Here is a 14535-nt window from a genome sequence, read left to right as displayed (position 1 = left end):
TGCCATGATTTGAAATAATACACTTTGTCAGTTATTATATATTGAGTCTTATTTATAGATTATTATGCAGGGTTTTTTTTTTTTGGTCAATTATATTACAGTGATCTTATTACATTGTAATGCATTCATTTATTATGTTTTAATCATTATGAAATGTATGGATTATTTTATCTCTTGTTTTGCTTGCATTTCTAGGACTTATTACAGTTTGCATTATTGGATATTAATCCAATAATGATTAAATTAATATTTCATTGTCTGCAGTCAGGATTCAGTAATAAACCTTTAGCAGCTGTCTAAAACAATCTAGCACAAAATAGATATTCCACACAGACACATATTTCATTATGTGTTTTATTTTTGTACAAGCCTGGGAAAAGTTATGGGGGTTTAGCAGTGTTGAAAGTGAGAAAGTAGATGGGCTACATTTTACAAATGGGTGAGGGTGAGGTTTGTGTGGCAGGATGATTTACTTTGTTTCGTATCTATAATATACTTGGGGCACAAATTGCCCATTTGGGCTAGAAATTCTACCCTGGCCTGTCCAGACAGATTAGATTTCAGTTCCCAGAATTACCATTTAGCATTTGATCCTCTAGACACACTTGGAGAGCATCAAATTAGGGAAGTCTGACTTGCTTGCAAAAATCAATGGGCATACCCTGATGTTTGTGATTACTGAATCTCCATCTCTATAAATCATTGTGATCATGAAGTTTTTATGAAGACAAAATTACTGACTGTATTCCAGCAACATTTCCGTCTTGGATACAAGCCGCGTTAGAAGCTCCCTCCTGAAGATTGGAGCTGCCAAACCAGCAGACACTGAACATCTCATTCTATTATTCCAAGGCATTTCAGCACAGCAGCACCTGCAATCTGGGAAATGAAAAGGTGAGAATGCATTATTGATTAATTACTTAGTCATCTCCAAGTAGTTATTGAGCACAGCTGTGACTTTGACAAATTACTCTTCAATTTTTGTGACTGATGTGCAATTTGAATAATGCAGTTTTACCATCCTCCTGTCAGAGAATGACATGGAAGATGATTCTGGTGGTTCACAAAAAGGCAGCTATGTCATGTTTGGGTAATAGATGATGTTTGCAAACACTTAGCAAGGGGAAAATAATTAATGACTGCAATACTTTGTTTGAAAAGTACACTGGGTTAATTAGTTAAAAGCAAAACATCAACTTTCTTTCATAACCAGACATAATGTGCATCTTCCTGGGATACACTGTAGAAAATTCAGAGTGTCTGCTTATCATATTTGATGCCAATATATGACTTTTCTCCTTTACAAATAGCACAAGGAATAAGGATACATCCATCAAGAGAAAAGGGGGAGGGGAGAATGCTAAACCCAAGATGAAGAGAACAGTTACATTAAACTCAAGTTCTGCAGGCTTCATCTTCAAAAGCCCTTCCTTTGGATAATTTTTCACATAAAACATTAAGTTAAAATAAACTGCAAAAAACTGCTTCCATGAATCTCTGATAAAATGAACTATGTATATAAAGCTTCTTTTCTGGTTTGATTGTGTGTGCTGTAAAAACATGGAGGCCCAAACTATATCTAAGAGCTGAGGTGGTGCAGTGGTTAGAGTGCAGTACTGCAGACTACTTCAGCTGACTGCTAGCTGCAGTTCAGCAGTTCAAATCTCACCAGGCTCAAGGTTGACTCAGCCTTCCATCCTTCCGAGGTGGGTAAAATGAGGAGCTGACTCTGTAAAACCACATAGAGAGGGCTGTAAAAGCACTATGAAGTGGTATATAAGTCTAAGTGCTATTGCTATATTGTGACTGCCATACACAGGGATGGCGGAAAGATTCTCTCCTCACATTTTTTTTAAAGAAAATATCAATTTCCCCTACCCCATCTTGTTCTGCCTCCAGTTGCACAAAAGCAGCTTTAAAAAATTCTGCATAGGAGATGGGTTATGAATTTAGGAATATAAAGGAGCATATTTCCTTAAAAAATATAGGTGGAGCTGGAGTAGCAATCCCAGTCTGGGACAGTAACCTCTCTTCTTATACAAATATAAAATAAAAACTAAAGCAGGCTGCACATATCTTATTTACTGAGCATTTTTTTAAAAAAAAAATATTTACAATATCTTCAGAATAGCCTGGCAAAAATCCAACATTACTACTGCCCCCGTGGAACTGCCTTTGTCCTGCCCCCTCCTGTCTATGATTTATTCAGCCTTCTCTTGCTATTTTCCATACTGCAAAACAATAACGAGCTGCAAATAATAGCAGAAAGTGAAGACAGTTAAGACAATGCATCATTATGCTGTCAGCTCTTCTGTGGTTAGCGAGAATTGGGTTAGGCTAAGAAATGCTACTGTGGACAGGTTCTCTACATTATGCAGCTCAGCCCTGAAAGAAAAGTGATATAGTTTCTTAGGTATGTGGCCTGATGCTACAACCAAATTACTCTTGTGCAGGAGTATTTACAGGAAAAATTACTGTAAACTACCCAGAGTCACTTAGGTGAGAAAGGCAGTATCAGGGGTGAAATCCAGTAGGTTCTGATGGGTTCTGGAGAACTGGTAGCAGAAATTTTGAGCAGTTCGGAGAACCAGTAGTGGAAATATTGAGTAGTTCCGAGAATCGGCAAATACCACCTCTGGCTGGCCCCAGAGTGGGGTGGGAATGGAGATTTTGCAAAATCTTTCCCTTGGAGTGGGGTGGGAATGGAGATTTTGCAGTATCCTTCCCCTGCCACACCCACCAAGCCAGGCCCACCAAGCCACACCATGCCCACCAAGCCATGCCCATAGAACTGGTAGTAAAAAAAATGGATTTCACCACTGGGCAGTATATAACTGAATGAATGAATGAATGAATGAATGAATGAATGAATGAATGAATGAATGAATGAAAGTAAGTAAATAAGTAAGCAAGCAAGCAAGCAAACAAATAAATACATACATACTCCACAAAGTCTCTAATCACATGATCCAAGCTCTTTGTGTGTCAGGATATGATTGCATGGTTGAAGCTGCCATCTTGACTTTTTTTTACTGCTATGGACATCCTGCCTCTTTGCCAAGCTGAGTTGGAAAAGCAAGAAGCACAGTGAGGCAAAGAGGAAGAGACTGACCAGGCAATGGGTAGGGCAAAGTTAAGCTTCCAAATCAACTTTCGATTTTTAAAGGCTTCAACTCAGTGTTTTTCAAACTTGGTGAACATGTGTGGTCTTCAACTCCACACTGGCTGGGGAATTCTGGGAATCTGAAAGGTGCCAGGTTTTAAAAAGAGTTAGCTTTACTTGGCAAGGACTTGGCAAGAGTGTTCCAGACTGCTCTGTTTTCAAATTCAGTATCCTTACTGCTATAAATAACTGTAGTGTTATATCTTTGCCCAAAAAGCACACCATGTTTTAATTAAATTTAAAATTAACCATTGATATTATTATACAGTAATTCCTTTTTTGTGAGTCACTCAGAGTCAATAAATTATTTAATAAATTATAAATTATTATTTAATAAATTATTAAATAAAGTGTTTATTATTTTAAACATTGTAAATGTTGTTCAAACAATATTTATCACTTTTCATGCTAAAAACATACATTACAGTTCACTTTCTCAACATCTAAGGTATTTGAAAAATTCTCAGTATGCCTATCCCTATACCAGTGATGGCTAACCTTTTAGTCATCGTGTGCCAGGAAGAGGGGGGCTGGGAGGTTCGCGCACATGTGCCCACACCCATAATTCTATGCGTCCCACCCATGTGCGCGCAAAGCTCCTGTCATGTGATGGCCCAGTAGGCCCGTTTTTCTTTCTCACCTGGCTCCAAATCCTCTCTATGCATCTGGGGAGGGCAAAAACAGCCTTCCCCACCCCCTCAGAGGCCCTCTGGAGGCCTGAAACGGCCCATTTCCCAACTTTTGGTTGGACAGGAAGTCCATTTTTTGCTGTGCCCAGCCTCCAGAGACTCCTAGAGAGGCTTTCAGGCCTCTGAAGGGCCTCCGAGGGGGTGGAGAAGGCTGTTTTTGCCCTCCCCAGATGCATAGAGAGGATCTGGAGCCAGGTGAGAAAGAAAAACGGGCCTTCCCCATCCCCCCAGGCCCTCCTGAGGCAGAAAACAGCCTGTTTCCCTACTTCTGATGGGCCCAGAAGGCCTGAAAATCAGCTGGCTGGCACGCGCATGCACGCGGAGATGAGCTTGCATGCCAGGTGACATGGCTCTGCGTGCCACCTCTGGCACGCGTGCCATAGGTTTGATATCATGGCCCTATACCTTCCAAATGAAAAAAACTGCAATTATCCCAAAGATGCATTTTCAAGAGGCAACTGGATTTTATTTTTCCTTGAAGAGCTTTTGCTTCTCACCCAAGAAGCTTCTTCAGTTCTGACTTAGAACTGATGTCAGAAATGAAGAAGCTTCTGGGGTGAGAAGCAAAAGCTCTTCAAGAAAAATGAAGAAAGACCAGTTACCTCTTGAAAATCACCTGTGGAACAATCATGACTTGCATGACTGAGAATCTCCATAGACAAAAACTGCAATTGTTAACCATTTCAAAATTACATTACCATCTGGCATAGATTGGACATGAAAGTATTTGTATATGGAAGACTTTATCAGTTGAAGTGAGTTACTCAATAATTGAGGAATTGGCATTTGGGAGCAGTGCTACAGCAAATCTAAATTGGGAAGGAAATTAACATGTGCTTTATATCTTATTTCAGAGTAGAAGTCATTATAAATCTCAAAATAACTATAATAACAATATCTGTGCATGCCAAGTGCCATTAAACCTCTCAAAATATTATGCCAAATCAAAGATACTACTTATATTTTTGGGATGCTTATAAATTCTGGGTGCTTGAATTTGGATTGAAAGTAAACTCTGTTTTTGTCAAATACTTTTTAATGGTTTTGTTTACATTGCCTTGGAAAACTGGTCATGGTAAAAAAATAAGCCAAGAACTTTGTTTTCTCGGAAACTTTTGGTGGACCTGGGAAATATAAAACTGAATTAAGTTATTCAGAAATAGATCTTAACTTTATTTTATGCGTAACATACACAGTGGAGAAAAGGATATAGTCTAACTAGGTTTTGCAGTTTCAATTTTGAAAGCAAATATCAGAATAGTATTTGGGTATAGTATAAACTAGTGGTGCTCAGTGGCTAAGACACTGAGCTTGTCAATCGAAAGGTCGGCAGTTCAGTGTTTCAAATCCCTAGTGCTGTGTAACAAGGTGAGCTCCCGTTACTTGTCCCAGCTTCTGCCAACCTAGGAGTGTGCTTTTGATATTTAGTCATGCTGGCCATATGACCATGGAGATGTCTTCGGACAGCTCTGGCTCTTCAGCTTTGAAACGGAGATGAGTACCGCCTCCTAGAGTCGTGAATGACTAGCAATATGTGAGAGGGGAACCTTTACCTTTACCTTATAGTATAAACTAGCTAATTATTCACAAGTCACTATGACAAGCTGCTCTGTTTCAAGACTCTGGATCTTCTCAGAGAATAAGGTAGTCATGTACTTTCTTCCTTCAATTATTCAGAAAAAAGTAGGTCATAATGCTTAAGCAAGTTTAAAATAGGCATCTATATCTTTGCTGCCTGATTGTCTCTGCTCCAAAGGAGTTCTGAGAGAGTTTTCTTTGACAGATTTCAATTGCTTAATATCCCTGGGCTAAGCATTTAGGAAAAAAGACACAATACACCAGACATATAAAAATGGTCTCATATCTCAAACACTTTTGCCTATTTCTGAAAAAAACAAAACAAACACAAAGTACATAAACATGTGTAGACTTTAGAGCAGGCAGGATATTCTACCTTTTTTGGCAGGGGGAATCCTCCTGCCATACCAATATTAGGGAAAATGAATGACATTTCAACAAGAAAGAATGGTATACATGCAAATATGATCAATGACTCTGACTCTGACTATCAATCTATGGTTTATGAGATTTATTCTACTATTTGTCAAGTGCCTTCAAGATGACTTCTAAAACATATCCATATAAAAACGAGGCTGAAATCAGATTAAATTGGAACACCTAGGAACAGCTATAGAAGCTGGCAATAACTTCATCAGCTTTAAAAGAGGTTTGGATAATCATAGAAAGCAGTTTTATCAGGGCTATTGTCAACTCATAAAGCATTCCAGGCCTGCTCTCGAGTTGCCATAGGCAGAAGGGGGGAAAACTGACAGAGCAGCATGGCAGCCACAACCAGAAGCACATTTCATGCATACCTTTCTCAAGGCTGTATCCCAGGTTAGTGGAACCAGCCAGAGAGGCATGAAAACTCTACAGCCCGCGAAAGTGCCCCGTTGGCGAATGTGATTTATGACACGGTCCTAAACAGAGTCATAGTTGGGCTGTAAATTATGTGGGGCAGAGCTGACTTCACTTGGTACATGCTGACATGTTGCTCCTTATTTATTAGGATTTCTTTTGAAACTTGGCTTGAGGCTCATGGTTTAATTAGGGCATCTGTTGGAACCCTGACAGCTGTTAGTTTTAAAGGTTTAGTATTAACACTGGGTTGGGGAAGGATGCCTCCAAATCCCAGTTATAGGGGAACAATAGTGGAAGATGGATATGTCTCCATCACCATCAACAGTATAGTCATTTGGTTGGATGCATGAGAAACAAAATGCTGGACTAATAAGAGACATATTGTATTCAGGAATGCTGTACTTTTGCAGAAGTAGGTGCTCAGGAAGTCAACAAAACGTATTCAAAGCCATTGCATTGCATTGCAATCATTTCCAGATGCTATAGTCTTAGAACTCCCAGCCTCTAGGAAGATTGGTATAAATGTTTCGCCATAAAAGAATAAGCTGGAAGCTTCTATAGTCAGTCAAGGAATATGTTCCATTAGAATTCCTAATGTGGTGAGGTTCTTAGTAACACTAAACTGCAATTCTATAATCAGTTGTCCTTCCCACACTGGATTACCTTTCAAATAGATACTATATATATTAATTAGAGTATGCAGGATTGTATGGTAAATCCCCACTGGAATCAGTAATTTGTATTAGTTAGCACAAACTTCTTACATAGAGTACATTGAGATGAAAATGCAAGCAGTTTATGTTTGGATGCAGTCAAGACTATAATCAGTAATATATCAAATACCTATTTTAAAATATATTAAAATAGTTATTGAACAAGAAGGTAAAAAGAACAGCTTAAAACAGTCAGAAAACTAAATAACTCTACATAACTGGAATAATAAAACTTTGTCCCCCTTAAAAAATTCAAGTATTTCTTACAAGTCTACTTTGAAGTCTTTCTATATTTAACTTCCAAAAGTGAGGACATACAAAGAAGGGCCTTTGAGGTCCATCCCATGGGCATAGCTAGCATTGAAAGAGTTTAGTATTTTCCCAGTGGTTGCTCAACTTGCAGACAGGCAGCTTGGTATCCTCTCTGGGACTCTTTGTAGTTATTTAATGAACCTGTCTCACTCAACATAGTGGTCGCCCCCCCCTGACCGTAGAAAGGAAGTGTGATACATGGCTCGTTTAAGAGTTTTAACTATCTTCATGAAATATATTTATATGTAATATTATTCAACTATTGGAAGTATTTAGGTTTCTTGGCAAAATTATTTGCACTTCTATTCTTTTAGACAATGACTTTGTCCAAGAATAAATCTCTCCATGCTATTGCAAATGTGGCATGGCTTGAAAACCACTACATGATCTTATATTTGTTCTTTGTAAGTGTGTTTCAGAGAAGCTAGGTTTGGAATATGTTATTCTCAGGGGTGGGTTCTATTTTTTTTTACTACCGGTTCTGTGGGCGTGGCTTATTTTGTGGGTGTGGCTTGGAGGTCATGTGACTAGGTGGGCGTGGCTAGCTGGTCAGAGTCATTTCTGGAAGGTCCTCGCACTTATGACCAGTCCTCGCATTTACAACCTGGCTCATTTGTTTGCTTTTAACACTGATCAGCTGTAGGACAGCCCTTTGAGGCCCCATGGCAAGAGTTTAAACAGTTTTTTCCCCACTAGTCATCAGCTGGGACTCAGGAGGCAGCAATAGATTGGGGGTGGGACCAAATAAAAGGTAAGAATAATGTGGGGGGAGTGGGGGGTGGGAGGGCGGGAGGGAGGGAACCGGTTCGGTGACGTCATATCGTCACCGCTACCGGCTAGGCCTAACCGGACCGAACCGGGAGGAACCCACCACTGGTTATTCTTTAAAATGAGCATACAATATTTAGATGTATCGTCCTGGCACTGATGATGTTACCTAGTTTGGTAACGAAATATTTTCAGGCAAATAACTAAACTCAGAGAGCACCAAGAATTCTACAGTTTAACCCTGATCTACAGATATTCCCTTCTATTTTCCACTTTGTTGGTACTGCATATAACACTGCAAATAATTGGAAGTATTAGGAGCAAAGTTTTATATTGTATTTGACAGCAACTGGGGGAGAAAACACATACAGTATTTAAAAGGGAACAATAGCTACTTTGCCGAAACCTTGGAAAGAAGATATTCACAGTTTATAATTTGTTACCATTTTTTAATGCCAAACATCCTAAATATGTTGAAGAAGCTCTTCCGGTATATGAAATGTTTGAACATTTGTTTTTAAACTCAACCTATGTCTCACATTGATGAAATTGAGTAAGTTGTGTTTTAAAGCTAATAGACGAGAGATTTGGTCTTTATTGAACGAGATCATTAGAGCCAAAATACTGCTTAGCATTAAAGAAGAACAGGTTAAAGGGTGAACGTTACAAGATTCAGATCTCAAACTTGAAAAGGCTTTGGAGATTTGTTGTACTTCAGCTGATAACATAGGCGCTGCTTCAAAGTATGGACCTTCTTAGTGAAACAATAAGGAAATGCATACTATTCAATTGATGGATAGGGTACGTGAAAGATTATAAGAATTTAGAAGATTGAAAGTTATAGTGGAAAGCTCAAAACAAAGATAATGTTTGAACTGCTAGGTTGCAGAAGGTGACTGATCAAGATGCTCAACTTCAAACTGTTATATCAATCATAAAGAAGGATTTCCTTGTTCCAGAAGCTGCAAAGCTTTGGGGAAATGTGAAGAATTTACTACATTGTCAGGATGGCCTTCATTATGTGTAAATGAGAGTAAGTATTCCTGCTTTGCAGGAGCAGGAGGTCCTTTCTCAGTTTTGGGCTACTCCTCAAGGAATTCAGAGATTTAAAGCTCAGGAAAGGAGCATACTTAGCACATTGGCTGGCATGCAAGTTGATGCCAGGCAAGCAATAGAAAAATAACCTGAGGGTGCCCCCAGTTGGGGGAGTCATTCAAGAGGCCATTAAAATTGTATCTGGTTCCTGATTCTCCCTGGGGAAAAAACTGAGTATCGATAATTGAATTTTATAATTGTGATTAATTATTATTTTAAACAAGAGAAGACGATGATTAGTCTTAATAAATAAAATAGCAAAGGCAGTAATTGAAAGCATAAAGCTGTTTTTTTTTTCTCATGTAAAAATCCGTGGAACCATAGACCTTGTAAATCAGGAATTTAAACAGTCCGAACATCATAATGATTTTAAACAATGTCTTGCTAGTCCAGTTGGTCCTCAATCTAATCGTACAATAAAAGGACAATTCAATCTGTGAAACAGTTTATTGAATATTCTGAAGAGTCTGGTGGACAACAGCATGCAGCTTAACTGAACATTGAAACACCACTTACTGGAAACATTATGCCCAAATATTAATGGAGAAGGTGCTGACAGATATTCTCCTGGTAAACACAAAGGCTGTTTCAGTAACAGAGTAATATAAAAATGTCTAAAGTCAACTTCCTTGTGTTCAGGATAGACAAAATGTTATGTTTATGTGCAAGCCACTGACAGGCTGCACAAAAATGAATGCAAGCCAACTAAGATAAGTTTCTGTGGTGAAGCAGAAAATGTGATCAACTATATTCATATCATGATGTGATATTAGAAGAAAGGGTGATAAAGGGTCGTCATAATCAATACTATCTTTATTACCATACATGTACTTGTAGAGCCTAAAAAATTATGAGGACAAGGTGGAGCAAATGCTGTAGAAACCATAAAAATAATAGCTAGGAATGTTACATTTAACATTCCTAGCTATACATGCTGGTGCAGGAGTGGCTCATGTGGTTAAGATGTTGAATCAGAAGACCATTGAGGGGTTGATTGCTCAGCAGGTCAAAACCTGAGAGCAGGCAATTTGATGAGCTCCCATCAATTAGTCCCACCTCCTGCCAACCTAGCAGTTCAAAAACATGCAAATGTAAGTAGGTAAATAGGCACCACTTTAGTGGGAAAATAGCAGGGACATGAAAGGAGTCCCGTGGGCAATGGTGATGTCACTGGCTAAATATTTCAACCTAGAAGCACCTTGATAGATACTTCCAACATGAATGTAATAGTAGTAATAGTAGGCATGCTGTATAATGCCATCAGAGGCACAGTTAATATCTCATGGACAGCTTGCAAAGCTTCTGGCTCCATTATAAGACTATGTGTTGGGATAGTGGATACTGGATTCTGCTTAGTCAGTAAGAGATAGATTAGTCATTTTATGGACTATGTATCTGTTATTATTTTTTATATATAAAGGAAGATGTGTATGTGTGTGAGACAGAGAGAGAAAGAAAGAGAGAGAGAGAGAATAAATTCTATAATAACTGTTGAATCTTAATGACAAAAACATGCATTAAAACGATGGCTGGGTTTCCACATTAACTAAGATGTGGTTTTACCATAACTTTTTGAATAAACCATATGACTAGGATTATCTTGCACACTGAACTATCAATAATAAAGCTTGGTTGATTGCAGCATAACATATTTTAGATTTTGAGGTTTGAATAGACGAATATTCTGAGGAGTTTAATTTATCAGAACTGAGGAGAACCCGCCATGCCTATGTTGAGAACAACTTTAAGTGGCAGAGGTGAGAAAAGCCAAAATTTTATAGAATGTTTATTCAGAAGCATAAATTGAGATCACCGCAAGAAGAGAGAGTAGCACAATTCTTCCAAAATAGCTTATATTTCAAATACATAGCATGGAGCATTCTACATAGAATGTAGAAAGGCTTAGCGCTGCCACATGTTTATTGGATCCGTGTCCCTCCTGGTTGGTGCTGGCCTCCCGGGAGGTTACACGAGGCTGGCTCCAGGGGATTATTAACGCTTCTTTGAGCGAGGGCTACTTCCCCCCCCTCTTTGAAAGAGGCGGTGGTGAGGCCTCTCCTCAAGAAGCCTTCCCTGGACCCGTCTGTATTAGCTAATTATCACCCAGTCTCCAACCTTCGCTTTGTGGCGAAGGTTGTTGAGAGTGTGGTGGTGCGACAACTTCCCCAGTACCTGGATGAAACTGATTATCTAGATCCGTTCCAGTTGGGCTTCAGGCCTGGGCACAGCACGGAAATGGCATTGGTTGCATTGGTTGATGATCTCTGGAGGGCTCGGGACGGGGTTGCTCCTCTGTCCTGGTCCTATTAGATCTCTCAGCGGCTTTTGATACCATCGACCATGGTATCATGCTGCGACGATTGGAGGGGTTAGGAGTGGGGGGCACCATGTTGCGGTGGTTATCCTCCTTCCTCTCTGACCGTATGCAGTTTATGTTGGCAGGGGGGCAGAGGTCGACCTCAAGATGCCTTGTATGTGGGGTGCCGCAAGTGTCAGTCCTCTTGCCCCTTTTGTTCAACATTTATGTGAAGCCGCTGGGTGAGATCATCCATGGTTTCGGGGTGAGGTTCCATCAGTATGCTGATGATGTACTCAGCTGTACATCTCCACCCCGAACCACCCCAATGATGCCCTTGACGTGATGTTCCAGTGCCTGGAGGCCATGCGGATTTGGATGGGGAGAAACAAGCTCAAGCTCAACCGTTCCAAGACCGAGTGGCTGTGGCTTCCGGCATCCCCGTATAGTCAGCTGGCTCCATCGCTGACTATTGGGGGTGAGATCCTGGCCCCCACAGAGAGGACTTGCAACTTGGGTGTTCTCCTGAATGTACGGCTGTCTTTGGAAGATCATATGACGGCCGTGGCCAGGGGAGCTTCCTATCGGGTTTGCCTGATGCACCAGTTGCATCCCTTTCTGGACCGGGATGCCTTGTGCATGGTCACTCATGCCCTCGTGATGTCCCGTCTGGACTACTGCAACGCTCTCTACATGGGGCTCCCCTTGAAGAACAGTCGGAGGCTCCAACTGGTCCACCCGCAGCTGTGCGGGTGGTTATGGGTGCGACTCGGCACACCCACATAACACTCTTCCTGTGTGAGCTGCATTGGCTCCCGGTGGTCTTCCGGGTACGATTCAAGGTATTGGTTACCACCTTTAAAGCGCTCCATGGCTTAGGACCGGGGTATCTACGAGACTGCCTTCTGCCATCAACAACCTCCCACCGGCTAATACGCTCCCACAGAGAGGGGCTCCTCAGGGTGCCGTCGGCCAAACAATGCCGACTGGCGACACCCAGGGGGAAAGCCTTCTCTGTGGGGGCACCAGCCCTCTGGAATGAGTTGCCCCTAGAGCTCTGACTTAGCCCCGACCTGTATACTTTTTGCCGCGCACTTAAGATCCTCCTATTCCAGCAAGTCAGACTGGCCTAATACAATTTTTTATTATGGGTGTATGTTTGTTTTAACTTGCGGGCCAATTTTATATATTGATTTTAATTGGTTTTAAATTTTATAAATCTATGTATTTTAATATGGCTGTACACTGCCCTGAGTCCTTCGGGAGAAGGACAGTATAGAAATCGAATAAACTCTTAAACTCTTAAACTCTTAAAGTCCAGAGGAAGACTTTCTCCAATCATAATGGTGACCCGAAACAAATGAATGTACAACTTTCATTGAAACAACAATGAAGTGCAACTTTCAGGGAATGTTACTTGGATCTCTCAAGATTTTCATAAATATTTTGAGTCATAGGAAATATTCTAGGAATAACAGAATACATTATCTATAACTGACAAAAAAAGAGAATATTTCACTCAATATAGAATTGAGAAGAGCAATTAACACCAGTTCTCATGCCATATTTGTTCTTTCAGGCCATTTCCCACAGATGTAAGCCATTTTGGATTATGATAAAATTTATTTTGTTTATACTGCTATTATAGTAGAGTTCACATCAACTCCATTTAATTCTGAATGATGTCATATCAACTATTCCAAAAGTGAGAAACTTTGGGGAATTATAGAACAACTTTATGATTACTTTATGGACATTTATTTCCCTCACGAACAACATCCTAATCTAAGATTATATTGAAGGTATTATGTGCAACAAGAAGATTACTACGATGTGAGACTTTCATGTCCATTAATTGCTATTTAAGAGATATTGATGAGGGGCTGACTCAGATCGTTCTGGGAAAGAGGAACGAGACAGCAGAAAGTAGAATAAAATTTCAAAAGGAAAATTTCAGTCTGTATTTTTGACTGTGCTGCTCTCAAAAATGTTGGACCTTATCAATTGCATTTCAGAACTATGGCAGTCACCTGAAATTGGCCTACGCAAAACTGAAGAGCTCCTCCAGATTCTCTCAATAATTCACAAAATGCTATAAGTCAGTAGGGCATCAAACAGGATAATGATGTACTGTAGCAATGGCCAGCCTCAGGATATATCTCAGGACTTCCAAGACCCAACGTGTTTAAGAAGTTTCCTGACGATCTTTGAAAGTATCAAAGACCAACATCTCCAGAGTACCAATTAAGAGCAAATGTGGTGGGTTTTCTTTTTTTCTTTCTTTTTTTCTTTTGCAATACTGGTCAATTTGCAGGGCTGAATAAAGTAAATACTACAGTTTATTCTTGTTATCAGCTGCTGATGAAGAGACTTGCATTCAGGGAACTACTGGTCCAGAAATACAATAATGACTTGTCAGACACATTTCCTAGTCTCACGCAAATCATTACCAAAATCCGATATTGCTAAAAATCAACAATAAAGGAAGTAGCTGAACTTCTTATGATAGAAAACTGTGCTCTGTCATCAATTTTTATAGAAGTCTGCGCTGCCTGTTTGCAGTTTTTGACATACCTGCGGCAGAGACAGCTGCAGAGAACAGCATGTGATAAGAGGACTTAGGTGGCCTACTGGTGCTCTGAACTGAAAATGAATGTGTTAGAAAATTCCATATTTATGAATGCTGATGAAAAGGCGTGAAAAAAAACCCCCGTGCACCACAGTGCTCCTGTGGTTCCCATTGGCACATGGCCAAAGATGATGTTCCTGTTTCCCAATCACTGGGTTGTACAGGGTGCATTCCAGAGGTGGGTTTCAGCAGGTTCTGACCAGTTCTGGAGAACCGGTAGCAGAAATTTTGAGTAGTTCAGAGAACCGGTAGTAAAAATTCTGATTAGCTCTGTCCTCATCTATTCTCTGCCTCCCAAGTCCCAGCTGATCGGGAGAAAATGGGGATTTTGCAGTAACCTTCCCCTGGATTGGGGAGGGAATGGAGATTTTACAGTATCCTTTCCCTGCTACACCCACCAAGCCACGCCCACCAAGCCATGCCACGCCCACCAAGCCACACTCACAGAA

At 40.2% G+C, this 14535-nt stretch overlaps 1 long non-coding RNA gene across 1 annotated transcript in view; it reads left to right on the top strand.

The window, feature by feature from the left end:
- LOC117664380 (uncharacterized) overlaps nucleotides 1–14535 on the top strand; it is a 138506-nt gene that overhangs the window by 5821 nt on the left and 118150 nt on the right. The window contains exon 3 of the long non-coding RNA XR_004591019.3: nucleotides 752–894. This is a non-coding gene — a long non-coding RNA (uncharacterized LOC117664380). The remainder of the gene's footprint in view (nucleotides 1–751; nucleotides 895–14535) is intronic.

This window comes from Pantherophis guttatus, chromosome 3, assembly GCF_059756535.1.
Source record: "Pantherophis guttatus breed Tessera chromosome 3, ASM5975653v1, whole genome shotgun sequence".
NCBI lineage: Eukaryota > Metazoa > Chordata > Lepidosauria > Squamata > Colubridae > Pantherophis > Pantherophis guttatus.
The sequence above is the reverse complement of the archived record's forward strand: the minus strand, read 5'-3'. Positions and strand labels throughout refer to the sequence as shown.